Here is a 22,241-nt window from a genome sequence, read left to right on the forward strand (position 1 = left end):
AAGAAAGCCTGCTGTCCTTTGTCTGGATTTTTCCTTGATTCAGAAAATAGTCCAAACTCATTTCGTCTGCTAACCTTACCCTTAGGTCTCTTGCAACTGTACTGGGCCCCTAAGAAGAAAACAGGAAGTCAGTGAAATGGTCCCAGAGTGAAACCAGGGTAGGCAGGGAGCACTGAGGTCTGGGCACCCAACTTTAATTTCAGGAGAAATGCTTCTGTGCCTAGTCAGCTGCATCCCTGCTCTGAGCTGAGTGTTGGGGGGTGTTCGGGGGGTGTTCGGGGAGTGTTCTGGCCTTCTTACTTGGTGTTGAAATAACCCAAAGGGTTCTCACCACCCCCACTTCTCACCAATCAAAAGCTGTAAATGGAGAAAGAATACGTTGGGTTCTCTCTTAGTCTGTGAGCAGATGGGTTATTTAGAGCCACAGTCCTCTTTCCTGCTTCAGCTGTTCTCAACCTTCTAGAAGTAGGTGTGTGTGTGTGTGTGTGTGTGTGTGTGTGTGTGTGTGTGTGTGTGTGTATAGTAAGAACAAGTCCAATTTAAGGGCTCTGGGCTTAGGTATAGAGAAACAGGGTGAGGAAGATGAAGGGCCAGGAAGGGGGCAGTGAATTGAGGCAAAGACCCCCCCCCCCCACCCGCCACACACACCTTGGCTGGACTGCCCTGGAAAGATCACGTTCCAGGTCTGAATTCTGCTGCAGAAAACAAGGTGAGTCACAGCCAAACACACCCACCTAAAGTTCACCCCAAGCCTCTAAGCCTAGCACCACAACATGCATTCCCACTGACCCACATAAATATGATCAGCAGTCAGTCAGAACTCCTGCCTCCTCGTTCACCCAGCTCCCAGGATTTCCTGGCTTACGACACTGCCCCTCCATCTCCCAGCCACAGCTGAAAGACCAGAGAGACTGCAAAGAACAAAAGGTACAGAGACAGTGACACAAACAGGAGCAGCAGTTCCCTCAGGGGCCTACCCTGTGCAGGGAGCAGAGAAGTGGGGACACCCAGTTCTGAGCACGGGACAGCGCGGGTCCTTTCATCGTATCCTGATATGACATCGTATCTGAGGACGACAGCTACCATCCCCTGGTGGACCACCCCTCAGGCTGACCCCAGTGAATCTCTGTAACTTCACCCCCACGGAGGCTGGCAGCCTGCTCGAGGCCTTCACTGAAGACATCTGAGACACAGAGAGGCTGAGGGTGTGTAGTGAGTAGCTAAAAAAGGACAGAGCCAGGATTAGAACCCGGGGCTCCCTGTGTCTGTTCTTTCATCTTCAAAGTGAGGAATGCAGAGGTCTTTCTTTCTCTCTACTCTCCTCCCTTGCTCCCTCCCTAAAAAGATGGGAAGCAATTCAGTGTCAGGCTGGGGAACTCAATGTCACCGGAAACCAAAGAAAGACACATGCAAACAGTAAATTAATCTATCAAATTAATAGAGGCTGGAAGTGTATATAACAGAAAGCTGACAAGACCACTTTTATACACCTCTTGTATGGAAATTACATACACTATCCCTTCTGAAGGGCGATTTGGCAAAATGTATCAAAGCACCAAAATATCCATTCTCTTTTAACTCAATGGTCACATCTGCAAAAGTTAATAATCAGAGAAGCTGTCAAAGCCCATAGTTCCATCTCAGCCCACAGGTAACCTGAAACAACCACCATTTACAACAATAGAGGAACACCTAAATGTTATGGAATGTCCACAAAACAGGATATGATGAAATAATTAAAAATCACATCCATGAAGATTTCTTAAAGCTTTTGAATGAATGATTGCATACATAGAGAAAACCACAGAAAGTAGTAAACTGAACTATCAGGTACTCCTTACCCAATATGTGCAATGATTAATTTATGGTCACTTGTTTTTCAGAGTTTTTTTTTAAGATTTACTTATTTATTTGAGAGAGAGAAAGCATGAGCATGAGTTGGGGGAAGGGCAGAGAGAGAAAATCTTCAAGCAGAACCCTGCTGAGCACTGAGCCTGCCACAGAGCTCTAGCTCACCACTAATGAGATCATGACCTGAGCCAAAACCAAGAGTTGGATGCTTAACTGACTGAGCCATCCGGGTGCCCCAATATATGGCCAATCTTCTATCATCCATATCCAATGAGTCCCCCAGCTTGGGTTTTAAAAACAAATTATAGACACCATAGCATTGCATCCATAAATATATCAGTATGTATTTCTAAAATATATTCATTTTCAAAACATAAGTTATCAAACCTAATAAAACTTTCAGTAATTAAGGTTTCTAAGCAAAAAGTGTTTATAATACAATGTGAATTGGTAAAGAATATTATAAAACCACATATACTATAATCTTAGTTGAAAGAAAGTATTGTGTAGAGAGGGGGAGGGAAGAGAAAAAGAAATGTTATTCATAGAGAAAGTAACTTGAAGGAACCATGTCGAAAATATTGCCAGTAATATATAGTTACCCCTGTGTCATGGCCTTAGGATTTTTGTTTACTTTGGTACTTTTGTCTGTAGTTTTACTAACAGCAATCTATGGTGTTAGATACCTATTTATCATTACTCTTTTTTTCTTTCATATATGTTCAAAGTTTCCCACTCACATCATTTCCCTTCAGCATGAAAAACTTCCATTAGCAGTTGAGAGTAGGGCAGCTTGGGGCACCTGGGTGGCTTAGTCGTTAAGCCTCAGTCTTCAGCTCAGGTCATGATCCCAGGGTCCTGGCATCAAGCCCACATCGGGCTCCCTGCTCAGTGGGAAGCCTGCTTCTCCTTCTCCTACTGCCCCAGCTTGTGTTCCCTCTCTCACCATCTCCCTTTCTGTCAAATAAATAAATAAAATCTTTAACAACAACAAATAAAGAGTAGAGTTACTAGATATGAGGTTTCTTGTTTTTTCCTTCACCTGAGATCTTTATTTTTCCTTCACTTCCAAAGGATATTTTTTTCTGGGTATAAAATTTGGAGTTGACAGGTCTTTTCTTTCAGTATTTTCAAGATGTTATTCCCCTGCCCCTGGCCAACCTGGTTATAAATGAGAAGCCTATAGCTGTTTTAATAGGCTTGCCTATTAAATAGGAAATGTAACTTATTTCCCTAGCTGCTCTCATATTTTTTTATCTTTCACGTTCAGCAGTTTGATTATGATGTGGCTGAGTAGTTGTTACTGAGTTTATCCTATTTAGGATTCACTAAGTTTTTTTTTTTTTTTTTTTTTTAAGATTTATTTATTTATTAGAGAGAGAAAGAGTGCCCACAAGTGAGGGGAGGGGCAGAGGGAGAGAGAAAAATTCAAGCAGACTCCCCACTGAGCACAGAGCCCAATGCAAGTCTTTTTTTTTTTTTTTTTTTTTTAGATTTTATTTATTTATTTGACAGACAGAGATCACAAGCAGGCAGAGAGGCAGGCTGGGGGTGGGGGGGAGCAGGCTCCTCGCTGAGCAGAAAGCCCGAGGTGGGGCTCGATCTCAAGACCCTGGGATCATGACCTGAGCCGCGGGAAGAGGCTTTAACCCACTGAGCCACCCAGGCACCCCACCCAATGCAAGTATTGATCCGAAGACCCTGAGATCATGACCTGAGCCAAAATCAAGAGTCAGACACTTAACCGACTGAGCCACCCAGGTGCCCCACACTGAGATTCTTTAATTTGTAAGTTTATGTCTTTCCCCACATTTGGGACATTTTTAGCCATTCCATCTTCAAATTTTTCTGCACCAATAGGTTTTTTGTTTTTGTTTTTGTATTTTTTTCTCCCCACCCTCTGGGCTGGGACTCCAATAACATGAATTTTCAACTTGTTGATGTTGTCTCATGGTATCCTGAGATACTGTTCATTTTTTCCCAATTAAAAAATGTTTATTTACAAATATAAAATTCTGCATAATTTCTATTGATCTATCTTCAAGTTCACGAATTTTTTTTCTCTGTCATCTTTTTTCTGTCACTAAGCCCATGCAATGAATTTATTACTTCAGATCTCATCTTTTCAGCTCTAAAATTTCCATCAGGTTATTTTGTATAGTTTCTATTTTTCTGCTGATAATTTCTATCTTTTCATTCATTTCAAGAGTGAAGAACAGTTATAACAGCTACTGTACATCTGTTTCATAATTCCATCTGAGTCGTCTCAGGGTTAGCACCTATTATGGTCTTTTCCCTTGAGTATTATTCAGATTTTCCTGGCTCTTTTTATATTGAGAAAATTTGGATTGTATCCTGGATTTTTGAATAATATGAGACTAAATCCTGCTAAAATTCTCTGGAAAGAAATGTTGATATTTTTATTAATTTAATGGACAATTAACCCACTTAGGTTCAGATTGGAAATTCTGTCTCCCTCTTTTGCAACTGGTAGCTTTGTTGCCAGCTCAGGTTTCAAAGCCTTCACTAGGCTAATTGGGTCTCCCTGTCCCATAGGCAACACAGGGTTCATCTAGGACCTGGGTAGTGTTAATGTCATAGTCAAGCACAGACCTTTGCTGTGCTTCTTTGGGTCTATGCCATGCACACACACACACACACACACACACACACACACCTTGGAGCATTCCCGTGACTTCTATCAGTCTATGTACAGAGTGAGTGGGGCCCTTTAACCAGCTCTCTCCTCTCAGTGATTTCCTTCCACTCCCTGGTGGCTCCTTTGCCGGGTTCTTCTGGCTGGAAAGATAGGGCTATCTCACCGTTTTAGCCTCCCACACCATTATGCAATTCCATGTGACAAGGACCATTATGGGTCATTGTCTAAGTTTCAGGCCCAGTATCCTATCTGCCTGCTATTACTCTTAGGGCTCTCATGTAGTTACTTCTGCATTCTGTCTAGTTTTTTAATTACAACAGAGGGAGGTTATAGTTGGATTACATCATCTCGGCTGGTACTGCTGCCCTTCCTTCTCAGCAGTTTCTGCTTCTCAAAATTTCACTCATCTCTCCAAAGCTCCATTAAAATATCATTTCCTTCCAAGAAGCCATCCTTCTTTCTCCTAGCTAGGAAAACTCTCCTCTTCCTCTATATTAGGGATGATTCCAATTTGGCAATATTGAGACTCACAGCCAAATCTTTTCATGACCATCTTTGTTCAAAGGTCCGGATTCAAGGACATGGCTGGAATGAAATCAAACCCAACCAAGAAGCCTCATGGTGGTTAGGAGAATAGATTTCACCTAAAACCTAGCTTTGCTAATTGCTGGATGTGTGACTTGAGGCAGGTCACTTAATGCAATGTACCTCAGTTTCTTCATCTATGGAATGGAAATAATTATACCACAGAGAAATATTGTGAAGATTAATTAGGTTAATAGTTAGAAAGCACCTAGAATAATGCCACGTTGTAGGTGTAAGAGATTTTCACTCTCTCACAGGTTCCCATAACTTTGCTCTCTAGATGAGGTAACCCTACCCAGGGAATAAGAAAGAACAGACAGAATGAGCTCTATTTCCACTTCTTACCATGCCCTGAAAGGGACTATAATAATTTCAGTATATGCTTAAAAAAGCACAATTTGTATATCTGGGTGGATCTTCTAAGAAGGTGCATGGTAGAATGAAAGGATAATTGCCTAATGTGGGTTAGGATCTGGCTTCCAGAACTGGGTTTCCTTTGGGTCTGGCTTTTCTGTTCTAATTCATGACTACATAGGGCAGAGACTGGTCTAGCTACACATGGCGGACAGAGTCAACCTTTGTAAAACACAAATGGAATTGGATCATTTCTTAATGTACCCTCCAGCGCCTTCCTGATACACACATAATAAAATTTAAATTTTTTAGGCTGTCGTCAGAGTTTTTGTGATTTTTACTGCTACTGTTGTTATCTGTAACCTCATATTCCACCACTCCCTCATAGCTCTCACATTCCAGCTGGACTAAACCAAGGAAGTTCCACCCATCCTACCTCACCATTTCCCACTCGTATCACTGCTGTCATCCTTGAGCTCAAATACCTCTCCCTACCCTCTTGTCAAATATATTAAATGCCTCCTTTTCTATGTCAACTCCTCAAGGACTTCTGAGAGGTTTTCCCAGACTTTCCAAAGCACTGCCTGGTTTGGCCCTCCCTCCCTTGTATCCTACAGTTTACTGTATACCCTGGCAGCACTTCCCAGAAGGTGGTAATCCCTTCTTTTATAGGTCCCTCTCCTTCACTGCACCAGTGTTTATCAAAAACATGTATTTTACATGAGTTGGTCTCAAAATCAATTCAGAGCATCACTACCAGCTTTTTAAAAATAGAATAAACTGTGTGTGTGTGAGAGAGAGAGAGGGGGAGAGAAAAAGAAACTTCTATTTCTCTGTAGAACTCAAACACACTGATACAGCCTCAATGCATTTTCAGTCAAAATCCCCACTGTTATTTTGTAGAGACTGACAAGCTAAGTCTAATATTTATAAGGAAATTCAAAGACCTGGAAGAGCAAAAGCAATCTTAGAAGAACAAAGTTAAAGAACTTACATTACCAAACATTATAAAACCACAGTAATCTAAAGAACTTACATTACCAAACTTATTATAAAACCACAGTAATCAAGGCAATGTGTTAATGGGGTAAGGACAGACAATTACAACAGGGAAAAACAAACAAACAAAAAAAACACACACAAAATCCCTAAACGGGCCCACACATATACAGGAATAACATTTTACAATGCTACCAATGAAATTCAATGGAGAAAGGAAAATCTTCTTAATAAATTGTTCTGAAATATCTGGATATCTATGCAGAGGAAACAAATTAACCTTGAACCTCTACTTCACTTTATCCATATAATTAATTTGAGAAGGATCTTAGAACTGTATGTGAAAATTCCAATGAAAGTACTTCTAGAAGCAAATATAGGAGAGTATCTTCATGAACTTGGAGCAGAAAAGGATGCCTTAGGGCACAAAAGGCACTAAATAACAAAAGGGACAGTAACGGTTAAGAAGAAGTTCATCCCATTAGAAGTCCAATTTATTTGAAAATGGATCTGACAACCAACCTCAGGTCTTAACGTGAAAAAGACTGAAGGGGCCCAGAAACAACAATCTCAGGGCAACATGTACCCAAGACGTTCCAGGGCCTCACACAAGGGTAACAGCGTCATATTTCACCAATGAGGTAGGCTCAGAGTTAAGAAGCATTTAAGAGAACAAGATAAGGTCTTTGGCATTGGAAGAGTGGAGTATCGCTAGGAGATAAGCCTCACTCAGAACGTACGGTGCTACTAAACCATGTAATTCTGATCTGTAATCTACAATAACTCAGGCAAAGAAGAGAACAGGTTGGGTTGGAGTAGACACACTGAGGATATGAAACAGAAGGGAACTGAGAAAGCATCTCATGGCTTCTCGCCATCCCATTTTTAGAGATGAGAAAACAGGCCCACTGGCATAGAGGAGGCCACATCACGGGTCTGCAACAGAGCCAAACCGAAACTCAAATTTCTTGGCTCCTCTCAAATTCTCCTTTTATCACTGTGTCATGCTGCTGACTTCAGTAGCCAGCGAGGCTTTATGAGAGATGTAGGGGATTTGCATTAGTCCTTACATATGAGGATTTGAGAGGCTATCAGTGAAACTCTCAGTACACTGCCCTGCATACAATAGGTGTTCAGTAGAGAATACTGTTGTTATGTTAGATTGGACTTCCCAGATGAGCAGTGATGAAGCAGAAGGCCCCAGAGGCAACATTTCTAGGCAAAGAGTATTTCACACCAAGATTACTCCTATACCTGCCTAGCACCCACTCCCACCAGTTCCTGCTGCTCAAGGAAAGCCAGGGAGGCTCGCTCTGGCTCTTCTCTAACTCATTTGTCCTTTGCCTAGGCAGGGAAAATGGCACTTAATCTTCAGCTTACCTTCCTTTGCAAATCCATCTGCCATTGTCATGCACACACCTTCTAGCATCACGGGTGGATTTTCATAAGTTCATCCATTCAGCCAACAAATACTTACGGAGTGCTATGCTGTTCTGGCCCAGTGGTAGGTGACATGGATCCAACGGTGACTCAGGCTCAGTGCTAGGGAACAAAGATAACAATGATAACAAGAGTGACTACGGCAGGTCTCTGCCTCCGAGGGAGAAAGGCAGGTAAGAAAGAATCACAGTCACCCAGTAGGTGACCATGAGAAGAGTCCAGTCACCCGGTCCCGATGGCTCAGGGAAGATGCCCTGGGGGAGACATCTCAACTCAGACAGGAAGATGAGGACAGACAGGAGCAGGGGGTGGGCGGGCCGTGCTCAAGTGCCCCTTTGGTCATTTCTTTGTATTTCCTAAAGATCATGCCTTTTACCTTTTCATTCAGACAAATTTCATCTGAGCGTAACAAAACACCTGATACCTTCCATAAACCTGATGGTTTCTTTTGATGTCAGCTGTGGGGACAGGCCACTAAATTAGTAAGTCTATGAAGTATCACCCTTTCTTGGTAAAATTAGGTACTTGCTGACCTTCAAAACGAGACTTTATGAAAACCTGTTAAAAGCTTCAGGGACATGAAAAATGTTGCTTTGCTCCTACCTACAATGTAAGACATAAAAAGGCACCATAACAACAAACATGGTCAAAATGCAGGAGCTCATTACAACAGAACTGCTGCTTAGACCAGTAGAAGGGGATAAAGCTCTCCCTTCTGCAGAGTAGAAAAGAAAAATTAAAACAATGTGTTTCCTTTGGCTTTCTTTATGCAGGGGCTTTTCTGTGCTGAGCTCTATGCTACCCATCATCTCACAAAAACCCCCAAACACCTCTGTGAGGCAGGGGCTATCATCCCATTTTCCTGAAGCAAGAACAGAAAGGTTAAGTGATTTGCCCAAAGCAGGCATCTAGAAAGTGTCGGGTCTGAGATTCAAACCCACTCTTTACAAGTTTCTCTGAGCACTAGTTATGTCGCAAGCACTGCTCTTAGTATCTCTCAAGGAGGAACATGTTCACTCTCCTGGCAACTGTAGATGAAAAATGAGCCAATGAGAGATTAAATAACGTGCCCACCCCCACACATCTCTCTGCCTCCAAAGCCTGTGACAGATCCACAAGCAATAGGAGGTGCAGAGGGAAATGGGAAGTTCAGCCCTTTTCTGCAGGCTACATCTGGTTCACGATGGAGCTCCTTGCTCCTTTGGTTCCCCCATGGGAAACTGAGGCTAAATTGTGGGGAATGTTGTGTCCAGACTTGAAGGTGGTGAGTACTGGGGCTTGGCCCTCACCATCAGTCCACACAGGAAACTGTTTCCCCGACCTGCCTCAAGGAAAGGCCCCCAGTACCTATGGTGGCCTTGTCTGTCCCTCTTTTCAGTGGCGTCAGTGGTGTTCCAAGAGGCATATGAGGAAGTCAGTCCACATAAACACTTGGCACGTTTACCCTCATTTTCAACTTCGCAAAACTTTGAGGAAATTTTCATACTCGGTGCATTTTTTGTGGCAAAAAATGGTGAGCTCACATAACACTTGATGGGAAAGTGGAAATGCGTGTTGTTCACTTTAAACTTCTATAGTGCTGTCTGTTAATTATATCTCAATAAAACTGGTAGGGAAGAGAAAAAAAAAACAAGCTGTATTTTGAGAAAATGGAAGCAAGACCTCAGAACAACCAACATATTTTAAAATGTTTGTAGCTTTCTGGCCTAGAATTCAAAGGCTGGGGTATTTATTATAAAGAAAGAGTTTTAGGGGCACCTGGGTGGTGGTATAGTTGGTTAAGGGTCTGACTCTTGGTTCCAGCTCAGTGTCATGGGATCAAGCAAACCCTGTGTCGGGCTCCTTGCTTAGCATGAGTCGGCTTGGGATTCTCTCTCTCCCTCTCCCTCTTCCTCCTCTGCCTTTGCCCCTCCCTGCTCGTACTCAAACTCTCTCTCTCAAACAAATAAATAAATGAATAAATAAATTTTTAAAGAAAGTTTTAAATTTATAATTATAATTGCTAGTTATAAACAATTATATTTAATTATATTATATTTAAATATAATTAAATTATATTTATATTAATATTAATATATTAATAATTATATATTAAATATAATTTAATTATATTTAAATATAATTGAAATATAATTAAATTATATAAATATAATTAAATTATATTTCAATGTAATTAAAACAATTCATAAATATATTTACAAATCTTAGTGTTCTGAATTTATAAGCTAATTACAAAAGATAGAAAAGAAACCTAAGCATGAGGTTGCAGGCTAGAGCATTAAATTTCTCAATTTTGAAATAATCTCAATCTCCAGCCATAGAAACAGGCAAATTAAATATAGAATTCAGTGATATCCTCAGAGGCCATTCACATAGCACACACACTGTAAAGATAGAAAAATGTTTATGGTAAAGGGAGACACAATAAACACCATCCATGCTACAATTATAATAAAAACTTTTTTTTCTTTTCCACAATCGGAAAAATGGATGACAGCAAGAGAACACTGTGAAATGAACAGTAATGTGCCAGAATGCCAGGAATTAAGAAGTCTATCGTTACTGCTTTTGCAGTATTTGTGACTAAAACAAGAAAAACAACTTAGAACCCACTCATTCGCCCACAAGGCAGGCACACGGCCCTCCTAACCCAATTTCCCTCCATCACAACTATCGCGGTCTTCCAGGAAAGGCATAAAACTCAGATAAAACACAGAGTCTCCTGCCTTAGCACAGGGAGGGCAAACACATTTGCTTGGCACTTCACGGCCTGGCCGGGGCTGAGTTCTCTCCGAGTTATAACCCGAACCTTCCCACCTTCCCGTAACAGGCTCGCCGCATACTGAAAGGACCCCCTCGAGTTCTGAGTTCCGCTCTTGCCTTTGAAGACAGCGGCTCCCTCTACTCTCCTTGATCCCTCAGCCACCTCCCCAGAAGCAAGTCTAACAATGGTTTGGAAATGGGCTACCCCAGCTCTGCCCCCGGCCCCCCTTGTCCACCGCACACAATACTATCAACGCCAGCAGCAAGGCAAACCCACAGGGGTAATAACACCACATCAAGGCCATTGCTCATTTCCACCTATTCAATTCCCCCATCCTTCCAGGCTCAGATCAAGCAGCGGGGAGAGGAGGGACAGACCTGGGTCACAACCCAGCTCTCACTTTCCAGCTTTGTGACCCCAGGCAAGTTATATAACCTCTCTGGGTCCATTTCCTCAGCCATTAGGCAGTACTGTGATTGTTGCAATATACGAACTACATAAAACACAGTTTCACCTGGCACCGGAGTCACTAGGCGCACGCACTCTGGAGCCCTAGCAGTGTGCCCAAGCCATCCCGAGACGTGCCGTATGTAAATTATATGGAAAAACAGAATGGAAGAATGTTGGATTGATAACTTCTATGTCAGTTGCTTAATAAAGTAAATATTTTATAGATATTGGGTTAAAGATATTAAACTTAACCTTCATCTTTTATGTTTACTTTTATAAGATGATTGTTACCAAATTTAAAATTACACACATGGCCCACATCTGTGGCTTGCTTTCTATTTCCACTGAACATGGTAACTGTTTGATGTTCATCCTTTCTCTACTTCCCCTCCCCATTCACTGGCCACACAGAGGTTCATGCCCAGCATTACCTAAAGTCCTGAATCACATCTGCGATTCAGGCTGAGTCCTTTTTCCTTCCCAGGCTCCAGGTTACCAACCTGAGCCAGGTGACAAAGAGTAGAAAGAAGATTAGATTCAGTATCTGAACACTGAGCTCCAGTCCTGCTCTACCCTTACTAGTCAAGGAGCCCTTGGCATGCCATTTCACTCCACGGAGCCACAGTTTTGTCGATTACAAAACCGAGCGTACCGCTAGCAAGTTCGTGGCATGGGAGAGTGCAGGGGGAAGGTGCTCAGTAAACTGTCAAGGACTGTCGAAGTCAGGACCAAGGAGCATAAGTCACAGGGCAAGGAGGAGGTGGACGGCCCTGCCTGCCTCCCATTTTGTACCCCTCACTATTTTCCATGTCTCCTGTCTCTAAAAACAAGTCTCCCCAAGAACCCAAGAAACCTCGCAAGAAACCTGACAATACAACACAGACCGTGCTTGGAATAGAACAATCGAGACGTCTAAGTACACCAGAGACCAAGAGCTGGGTGCCCCTTACCAGGAAGAAGCAGAGAAGCATGGTGGCGGGGAGATGGAGGAAATGGCCAACAGGAAGGACTCTTTCTGACAGGCTCAAATCAGAAGGGGATGAAAGAATGAATGGGCACGGAAAGCTATAGCATTTAATCCAAAGTAAACATCGGCATATGCTGTACAATAGGCTGCCTAACAAGATAAATCTCATAATGAGAGGCCCCCAACTAAGAGGTCCTTCCTGCAGACGGAACACGATGGCCTTTCTGACTGTGCTACTTCAGCTTCTCCCAGGGTACCCCACAGGCCACTCGGACATATGCCATCTGCTGTTATGAGCTGAACTACCACCTGTGGCAATGGCAAAAACTTCAGCTTTGTGCACTGAGGCTTACAAGAGCAAAAGCCCCTGTCTCAAAACATCCTGTCGTTGTTTTTAGCCAGAAAATACCTCCTTACCATCTACGCTCTATCAACCTCCCCCCAGGGCCAACAAGTGTGAAAAGCATAAATCTTAACCGTCCTGCAGGTGGGAGGGTGGGCTTCTCAATGTGACTTCGGTATTCAAATATTTCAAGAAGCAAAGAATCTCATATGGTCTTATTTTCACTCAAGAATATAAGGACAAGGGCGCCTGGGTGGCTCAGTGGGTTAAGCCACTGCCTTCGGCTCAGGTCATGATCTCAGGGTCCTGGGATCGAGTCCCGCATCGGGCTCTCTGCTCAGCAGGGAGCCTGCTTCCCTCTCTCTCTCTGCCTGCCTCTCTGCCTACTTGTGTTCTCTCTCTGTCTAATAAATAAATAAAATCTTTAAAAAAAAAAAAAAAAAGAATATAAGGACAAGAAATCAGAAGTGGGTGATTTTAAGAGGGACAGTTGAGCAATGAGAGGAGATAAGGCCCATGAGGTGGCAGCATCGGTGGCCTCTGTTTATAAGGACAGCGGAGCCACACCTTACCAATGGCTGGTCACAAAATCAGCACCAGGGCCCCAAATCCTTCTCCCTCAGGAAACTATTCCTGCTCCCAAGCCTAGCCCCTTCTAGCACAGTGCTACCCCTGCAGAAACACAGGGCCTTCGAGCACAGCTCTTTAACTAGACCCCTTTATTTTACAAGTCATATCCACCTATTACAATGTAAGGACTGTATTTGGATCCTGATTTGAATAAACAAACTTTTTTTTTTTAAGTAATCTCTACACCTATCTGGAGGGCTCGAACTCATGACCCTGAGATGAAGAGTGCCATGCTCTACCTACTGAGCCCACCAGATCCCTAAAAAGTCCTTAGGGATCTTTTAAACATATACTAAAACATGGACTTATACAGATAAAACGAATAAATAAATAAATAAATAAACAAACAAACAAACAGCTGAATTAGAAGTCAGGTAAAATAAGATCTTATTTTGTGTGGCTAATCATGGGCAATAAATGAGCACTAAATGAAAAGTCCTCCTACTTTTAATCGCCCATAAAATAAAACACACAGTCTGCTTACACAACACTGAATGCTCACACACAAGTTCATTCTGTGAACCCAATACAGCAGGGTTATCATTCCGGCCCGGCACAGAGGACAATGTTTTTTTTCCTCTGGGTAACAGAAGGAGCAATTATTTTGAGCACATGCAGCACAAGAAAAACAAATACTGGGATCAGACCCTGCACAAAAACGGTCACTCTACAGAGACCGAGGGCACATCAGACTCACGCCCCCACCCTTGTGCGGGTCTTAGATCCACAGGACTGAACATTAGTCATGGTTTCAGTTATTCTTTCTTTTTGACCGCCGCCCTTTTTAAAAATGTGCTGAGCGGCTAGAGTTACACTGACATGCTTGTATGCTGCTTCTCTGAGGTTGCATCCAGGGTCAGAGTTGCTATTTAGGAAAAGAATCACATCTGAACACACAGAAATACAGGGACGGGAAGCAGCATGCCGTGTTCAGGTGACACAGACAATCTTGGGAAAGCAGCCCAGCCACGTCTTCCTTATGTAGGAAGAGCCTCGCACTCCATTACCGTGATGACCATGTCACCATCATCATTGAAAAAATCACTGAAGCCCTATTCTGTGTTAGGTGCTTTCCATTTTATCTTCAATCTTCTGAAAAACTCTGTGGGTTGTTTTACAGGTGAGGAAGCTGAAGCTCAGAGTGAGTGAGTGACTGTCCAAAGGCCACACAGCAAGAAGCGGACAGAACCAAGATTCAAGTCCTGCTCTCAAGCCTAGCCCCTTCTAGCACAGTGCTACCCCTGCAGAAACACAGGGCCTTCGGGCACAGCTCTTTAACTAGACCCCTTTATTTTCTAAAACATTTTAAAAGGAAAAAAGAAAAACAAACAAAATCCTGTTGTCAAACTGAAAAGCAGAGAAAACTGCACCGTGAGTCACGGGATGACTTTTGCACGTTCATTGCAGAATGAAAGTGCAGAAGTCATCTGTTTAGTCTCACTTCCAATTTCTCTGGCTGCCATATATCTTCCCTCAGATCCACTCGACGCACTGAAGAGAACGGAACAGAGAGCGACTCTTTTGTTTGTAATGATAGAAATTCAGGTGATCCCAGAATCCACTCCCCCCCTCAAAAAAAAGATGTCCCTTATGACACTTTTTTTTTCTCCTTTAAACTTCAAATTCATTGGGTTGTCATGGCAACTTACTAACCAAGTCAGAGTGGCTATTCATGAAAGTGAACTGACAAAGGACATGCTCTGTCCAAAGGCCAGCCAAGCAGGGACTTAGGCACCCCCCAGGGAGTTTGACCCCAGAACAGATCCCTTTATGAACTTGCTACTGTAATTCTTCATGTAGGAGTTTATCAAGCGCCTACAAAGGGAGATGCCAGTCCCTGGCTAAGGGCTGTGGGGCACAGGGACACTCAAGTCAGAGTCCCAGTCCATACGTAGCTCCAGGCTTCATGGTGTGTGGGTGTGAGGTCAGCTGGCCATCTGCTGTCACAGGAGCCTATGCTTTGCCATCCCCAAGAGATTAGAGGGATGGGTTGTTTGGGAAAGTTTAGTAAAGGATCTGTCTCACAGGCTGCTGGCCAACAATTAGAACCATCCAACAGAGAATAACAGTGGACTGTGGGTACCTTAAGGGCAAGGACCATGTCTAATTTGCCTTTGTGTTTTCACAAAAGTAGGCCCCGAATATTTGTTGTCAGTTTTTCTGATCATGGTCAGGTACTATATTTACAATGTTAAAAGATATTTATGGTTGAAGACTGAAACTGTTCTCAGGTGCCACGTCAGATTCTGAAAGGCTGTTAGAGAACTAGATTTCTGCACTCAGAATTGATTTGGCCATCTTAGGGGCAGCCAAAGATGACAGAATGATACCCACAAGGCCTCTCAAAGGGTGGGAACCACTGACATCCTAAGAGATAAAGGGAGGTGACTGGGTATTGACCCCTCTAGCTTCTATTGTGAGCAGAGGCCAAGCTCTGTGTCTCAGTGGAACTCATTTCCGCCCATAAACTCAGTGGCCCCCAACCCTGGGAACAGTGGAATCATGAGAGTAAAGGCAGCAAAATGAATACGGACCATTACAGAAGGCACCAGGGCAACTCATACCCCTGACAAGTATGAGATGAGGCCATACTTCCAAGGGACTCTGGTCACAAAAACACATACCTTCACAGGTGAGACCTGGGGAGGCCAGAGGAGATAATCCTAGGTCTCTGTCAGGCCACCCAGGAAGGAGTTGTTGGTGTTCTTTGACCTGATATGTGGGAAGAACCAGTAAGTCTGAAGTAAAGAGCATATTGAATATGAGGCAATTTAGTACAGGAGCCAAAGTCTCCCTGACTCCCAGTCTGAGTTAGGAGCCCCTTTCTTGAGCCCCACAACATCCCCTTCACAGTTTCTGTGCCCATCTTCTCTGCTAGGGTGTGACCTTACACCCAAGACTTTTCTACCACACTGCTAAGTCCAGACTGGGTCTTAGGCAATGACTTCTGCATACTCTTATTTGCATGAACTGTGAATGAGGTACTTACAGGAGAATCATACTCTACCCAAGAAAAAATAAAGGCCTGACCTAACTGAAAAGCCAAATCAAAATGAGTCCAGGAGAGGGCAACCAACCAGATCCCACCTGCCTCTCCAATATTATAAACTAACAGTTTCAATGGAAAGGTCTAGATCACATGAAAAAAAGAATTAGTTACCACCAGGTGCACAGGATAGGAGTGTGACGTGGAAATTCATAACAATGCTGTGAAACCCTGCCCAGCTATTTGCAGCTGACCTAAAAGCGGGGCAGAGAATGTGGGGAGGCAGGCAACCGTGACAGGCAGTGATGAAGAACTCACTGGGTCAAGTACCTGAGTAAGCTGGTTCCAGATAAAGCCAGGACCTGGTGTGTATAATTGGAATTTTTAGAGGCAATCAGGAAAGACCAAGTTGTGGGAAAGGACTCCAGTGGTTTAAGAGAGAGGGACTTGGTTCTTCATTCCAAGTAGCTACTCACAGGTAGTTGAATCCAGGGGTCAGTTTCCTAATGTCAATCCATATATCATTATAGGGGTGCCTGGGTGGCTCAGTGGGTTGACCAGCGAACTTGATTTCAGCTCAGGTCATGATCTCAGGGCTCTGGGATAGAGCCCCATGTTGGATTCCATATTCGAAGTGGAGTCTGCTTGAGATTCATTCTCTCTCTCTCTCCCTCTCTCTCTCTTTCTCTGACCCCCCCAACACAGAGTCTCTCTCTCTCTCTCTCAAATACATAAAAAAAGTCTTTAAAAAAAAATCATCATAAATATCAACACCACTGACTGAACATAAATTATATGCTAGGTGCTGTGCAAGGCAAATTTGTCTCTCTCCAATTATCACAATGATCTCGCAAGGTTAATGCAAGTCACCTACATTTAGAGATGAGTATCTTTACACAAAGGACTAAGCACCATGACCAAGGTCATGCACGCAGCTAGAATAAAGCTGGAATTCAAACCCAACTCCGAAGTCCATGTTTAGAGCACACAGAAGAAAGAACCCCCCTACAAATAAGGGCAGAGAAGAGAAGGTTTTCTGTGAAGAAATAATGTTGGACCTGGAAGGATGTGTAGGATGTGGACAGCTGGAATGGTGCTCAAAGGACATCCAGGAGATCCCAACAGTCCCTGAGATCCTGTGGAAAAGAAACTCAAATTCAAGTGCTCTGAGTCATGCTACCCAATGGGCACTTTGGGATTCTAATTTTTATTCATCACAGAGAAAGTCAAGTATGTACAGGAAGATTTCGGTCATTAGCTCTTCATCAAAAGCTCAAGTGCTCTACACTTCCCCTGCCTATCAAATCACCAGCACTGTTATGAACACAGCATATGGGGCCTAAACGTTCTCTGTGCCCTACGACATAGCATTACAGTTAAAAATGATCTCAGTGGGGGCGCCTGGGTGGCTCAGTGGGTTAAGCCTCTGCCTTCAGCTCAGGTCATGATCTTAGGATCCTGGGATCAAGCCCCGCATCGGGCTCTCTGCCCAGCAGGGAGCCTGCTCCCCACCCTGCCTGCCTCTCTATTTGTGATCTCTGTCAAATAAAATCTTTTTTTTAAAAAATGACCTCAGTGGACAGTCAGGTGGTCAACCTATCCCCTGATGAATGAACTCCCCCCTCGATAGCAACAAAAAATGGCCAGCCAGCCAGCATCTTCTTTCATACCTGGAATTATGATAATCTCTTCTTCCAAGGCAGCCAAGCCACAAAGAGTGAAATACTAATTCTGGAAAACTTTTTACTTACATTGGGCTGCACTCCTGCACCTCTCACCCTTCACCTGCTCATTCTAATTCTACTCTCTAGAGGAAAGCACGTGTCTGTTCTTTTTTTTTCTTAGGGACATCCTTTAAGACTTTTACAGTCCCCTAAACCTTCTCTTATTCAGGTTGAAGATTGTCCTTCTTCGAACCATTCCTTCAAAAACATGGTCTCAACTCTAAACCTTTCCTCTTACCTGCCTCAGGGCCCACTCTCATTTGTCCACATCACCCTGAATAGAACTACACATAGTTTCCAGGTGTGGCCCAACTAGTATAGAACAGGAAACTGACTACACCTCTACAATGCAAATATCAAGCATTTTTGGTTACTTTTAGCAGTCTCATGCTAATGACCCTCGGTTGAGCACCACTGAAATCAAGTTCATTTTCCAAGTCCTCCTCTCCAGCCATACCCAGCTGGTCTCCTTACTTGTGCCATCCGTATTTGGAGCTCACACATGATCCTGTTTGTCCTTCTTGCTTTCTACACTTTGATCCTCTCTTAGCCTGTAAAGCTTATCCAGAACCTTGACCGTGGCACATGCAAAGTGTGCTACCACTAATGATGGCTATAAATTATCCATAAATCAGCAAGCCCTCTCTCTGTATTCCTCTAAATCACGGGTTAGAGTTGAAGACAAGAACTATCCTCCCGACACCAAATAGCATTTGTTAGTGACGACCATGGAGGGAGTACAGCTGAGCCAATGGAAACACCCTGCAATCCACATCTCCCATCTTGTTCCTGAGAATAGAAACCCTCAGTTATTGAGGATATAAAGATGCTTATTGTTGGGTAGAAGATTTCTAAGATAACTATCATCATAATCAACATGTCTTTTGATATGACCTCACATGTCTGCCCTTGAGGGGATACTTAGGATGGTCTTCAAAATGTAGGTTATGGGACCATACACAAGTTTCATGGCGTAGACCGCACAAAAAGCCACTAAACTAAGGTACAAGAGGTTGTGCAGGACTGCCAACTGGGAGAGATACTATCTTTTGTAACAAGACATTATAGATAGAGAGAAGCTACAGGGCCTTTTAATATGAGCTCCAAATTGAAAAGTCTTAAGCCTCGGAACTCAATGTCTCATGTCCCAGGGTAAAAAGAAGCAGTGGGCTAGATTTATTTAATAATTAATAATTCCCTTAAGTACCATAGTTCTCATTATCAAGTGCTACCGTCTGCTGTGCATGTACATAAGACATTTCAGTTATTGCCTGATGCTGATGGTTCATAATTATACCTTTTGAAAATTTAAATTCTATTTCTCTCTCCCTTGGTTTGTCCCATTCCACAGAAGACAACAAAGACCTCCAGTAGCACTTGAGCAAAATATTTATGGGTTTTCTCAGGGTCCTGGCAATTCATTCAGTCAACTCACCATGCCTTTGGTAAGTATTTCTCAAAATTTTCCTAAGAATAAGACACTGGGCTGGGCACTAGGGACTCAGGCTGACTTCAAGCAGCTACATTTCTTACATTAGTCTCTTTTTAGCCACAGATTTCCATTTTCTTTCCTGGGGCTTATTCCAGCCTCTCTCCCCTTTGTTGGCTGTGAGACCTTGGGTAGGTTATGAAAAATACTGACTTAATGCCCATCAGCTAATAGGATGGAGGTGAGGTGCATATGGGACTAGCATAGCTTCATGCACATAAGATATTTAATAAATATTAGTGATTCTTTCTTTCTTTCACTCTTTCCTATGCAGTCTACCAATCTTTCTCTTTTCAGAGAAGATAGGATTTAAAGAGGAGTCAACTCATTCTCTTCTCTCCCAGGACATCTCTGAACTTTAGGTCATTTGTCACCACTAGGGAATTAACCCAGCATGCTTCGCACGTCACGTTTTGAAAAGGGCAAGGGGGGAGAGAAGAAGAAGAAGAAGAAAGGCTTTGGCTCTGGATATATTAAAATCATGGTTCCTTTCCTAACACTCTTCTTTTTATAAAATCCAAAGAAAGCAAACTCGGAGCATCGAAATCCCACTCCCAGAGAGGTGGCACAACTTGGTGTGAGACAAAGGTGGTCCAATGCCAGGCTCTGAACAATAGCACACAGATCTTCCTGCCACCCTGGCCAGTCCTTTCGTTCCTCCTATTTCCCAGGAATCCCCATAAGCTTTGGTTTGAGTGTTTGCATCCCCCTTCCCCCCCACACTCAAATTCAATGTTGAAATCTTTTTTTTTTTTTGGTAATAAAGATTTTTATTTATTTATTTGACAAAGAGAGATCACAAGTAGGCAGAGAGGCAGGCAGAGAGAGGAGGGGAAGCAGGCTCCCTGCTGAGCAGAGAGTCCAATGTGGGGCTCGATCCCAGGACCCTGAGATCATCTTAACCCCTAGTCATGAAGGTATTAGGAGGTGATGAGGTCATGAGGGCGGAGCCTTCAGGAATGGGATTAGGGCTCTTATAACAGAGGCCCCAGAGAGCTCCGCTCTCAGTGAGAAGGAGGAAGTAGGAAGTGAGCTCTCACTGGAATGTCACCAGGCTGGCGCCTGGATCTCACACTCCCCGCCTCCAAAGCCATGAAGAGTAAGTTTCTGTTGTCTAAGCCGCCCAGTCTGGTATTTTGTTACAGCAGCCTGAACAGACCAAGACACCATCACAGTCTTTACATCCATGTGAAACTGCTCACTAACTTGTCATTCTAGTCATCCAAATGAGTCACCCGAAGATAGACCTCTTAAAAACAGAGCCCCTGTGCAGTAAAGGAACCCAAAGTATAACCAAACACAGCTGCTCAAAGCGCTCAGGAAGGTGGAGTTTCAGGGAGAGAAATGCCAGGAGCCAACAGTCAGTGGGTCAAAAAGTGATCTCCCTACATTAGACATCCTTGTTATTTTGTGGTTGTTACTGCTGATACAGGGAACGGTCACTGAGGTCTACAGGAGTTCATTCTGTAGTCAATGACTATTTATTGTGGACCTACTGTGCGCCAGGCAGGGTGCTGGGGGACTGGACTGAGCAGCAGCTCTTTGGCAAGGACAAGTATAATTTGCACTATGTCCTGTCAGTCTGGATGTTATTAGCTTAACTCCACATAAACTATTAGCTTACTCTGTATCACTTCCTCATCCACTCACCCACTCATCCACCCACCCCACAAAGAGTGTTTTTTACAGCTAAAAACAAGTCCTTCAACACAAATCACTTCCTCAAACAGCCACCTAATCTCTCCTTCCTCATAGCAGGGCTTTCTGAGTTACTTACACTTCCCCTCTTTCCACTTGTTCCTCAAATAATTGAACTTGGCGCACATCATTCCCCTGAGACTGCATTTCTAATTGCAAAATCTGAAAGTTCCTCTCCAGCGTGTACCTTGTGAGGCCTCCCCAGGTCTCCTTCAAACTCCTTCCTTCCAAAGTCTAACAAGCATACTTCCCACTTCCTTCCTCCCTTCCCATCTCAGCCTCCTCTGCTGAGCAGCTTCCAGAGTGACCCTGAAATGCTCACATCCCCAGGGGTCCGGCCTCAGCAGGGGCTCTGCTCACTCTCTACCCCCTTCCAGACAATTCCTGCATCCATGGGGCCAGCCCTTCTGGCACCTCCCTCAGATCCAGACCACATCTTTTAAAAACACCTGTACAGAAACTTTGCACTCTACAGTTACTCATTTTCTTAAATGCATGAGCCACTATGTCCTCAGCAAAACTCTTAGTGCCTTAGGACGCAGCAAATAAAGATCATTGCGCTTAGAGGGCAGAGTGAAACACCAAAAAAACCCATAAGTGTAATAAATTATTTAGTATATGAGAGGATACTAAGTGCTATGGGAAACAAAGCAGAGCAGGGCTTGGGAAGGGGAAGATCGGAAGGCTTGAGGCAAGGCTTGCAGGCTTGAGGCAAGTTTCCATTTTAAAAAGGTCAGAGTAGGTCTCAATGAGAAGAGAACATTCCAGCAAGGAATTACAGGTAGTGAAGGAGTGAGCCCTGCAGTATCTCAGGAAGACATTTGAGGCAGAAGTGCATGGGTGTGTTCTGGCCAGAAGACAAGGTACCAGGGGAAGGGGACAGAGGGAGGGGATCCCAGAGGGACAGAGACAACTGGGTGGGTGGGTGGAAGAGATCGGCTAGTGCCTTACAGGTCATGGTAAGGATTGTGGCTGCTATTCTAAGTCAAAGTGAGAGGCACTGTAGGGTCTGGCAAGAAAGCAACCTGATCTGACTCCATGTTGCCAGGCCTGTTCAGGCTGCCACGTGGGGATAGTGAGAGGGGTCAAGGGTAAAAGCAGGCAGACCATCAGGAGATCCCTAGAGAGATCCCAGTGCCAGATGCCCATAGCTTGGAGTGTGGAGGTGGTGAGAAGCAACAGATTTCAGGTATGCTCTGAAACTCAAGTCTGATGGATTTGATGTGGGTGTGAGATAAAGGTCAAGGGTGATGCCAAGTTTTAGGGCTGAAGCAGCTCCAAGGTTGATGCTGCTCTGAGTAG

The 22,241-nt window shown here is 43.7% G+C and overlaps 1 protein-coding gene across 1 annotated transcript in view; it reads right to left on the minus strand.

Annotated features, from left to right (window-relative positions):
- Window positions 1-22,241, minus strand: part of ST6GAL1 (ST6 beta-galactoside alpha-2,6-sialyltransferase 1) — a 118,898-nt gene that overhangs the window by 50,979 nt on the left and 45,678 nt on the right. The window contains exon 3 of the mRNA XM_059163182.1: window positions 7,926-7,990. The gene's annotated coding sequence lies outside the window, so the exon portion shown is untranslated. The remainder of the gene's footprint in view (window positions 1-7,925; window positions 7,991-22,241) is intronic.

This window comes from Mustela lutreola, chromosome 2, assembly GCF_030435805.1.
Source record: "Mustela lutreola isolate mMusLut2 chromosome 2, mMusLut2.pri, whole genome shotgun sequence".
NCBI lineage: Eukaryota > Metazoa > Chordata > Mammalia > Carnivora > Mustelidae > Mustela > Mustela lutreola.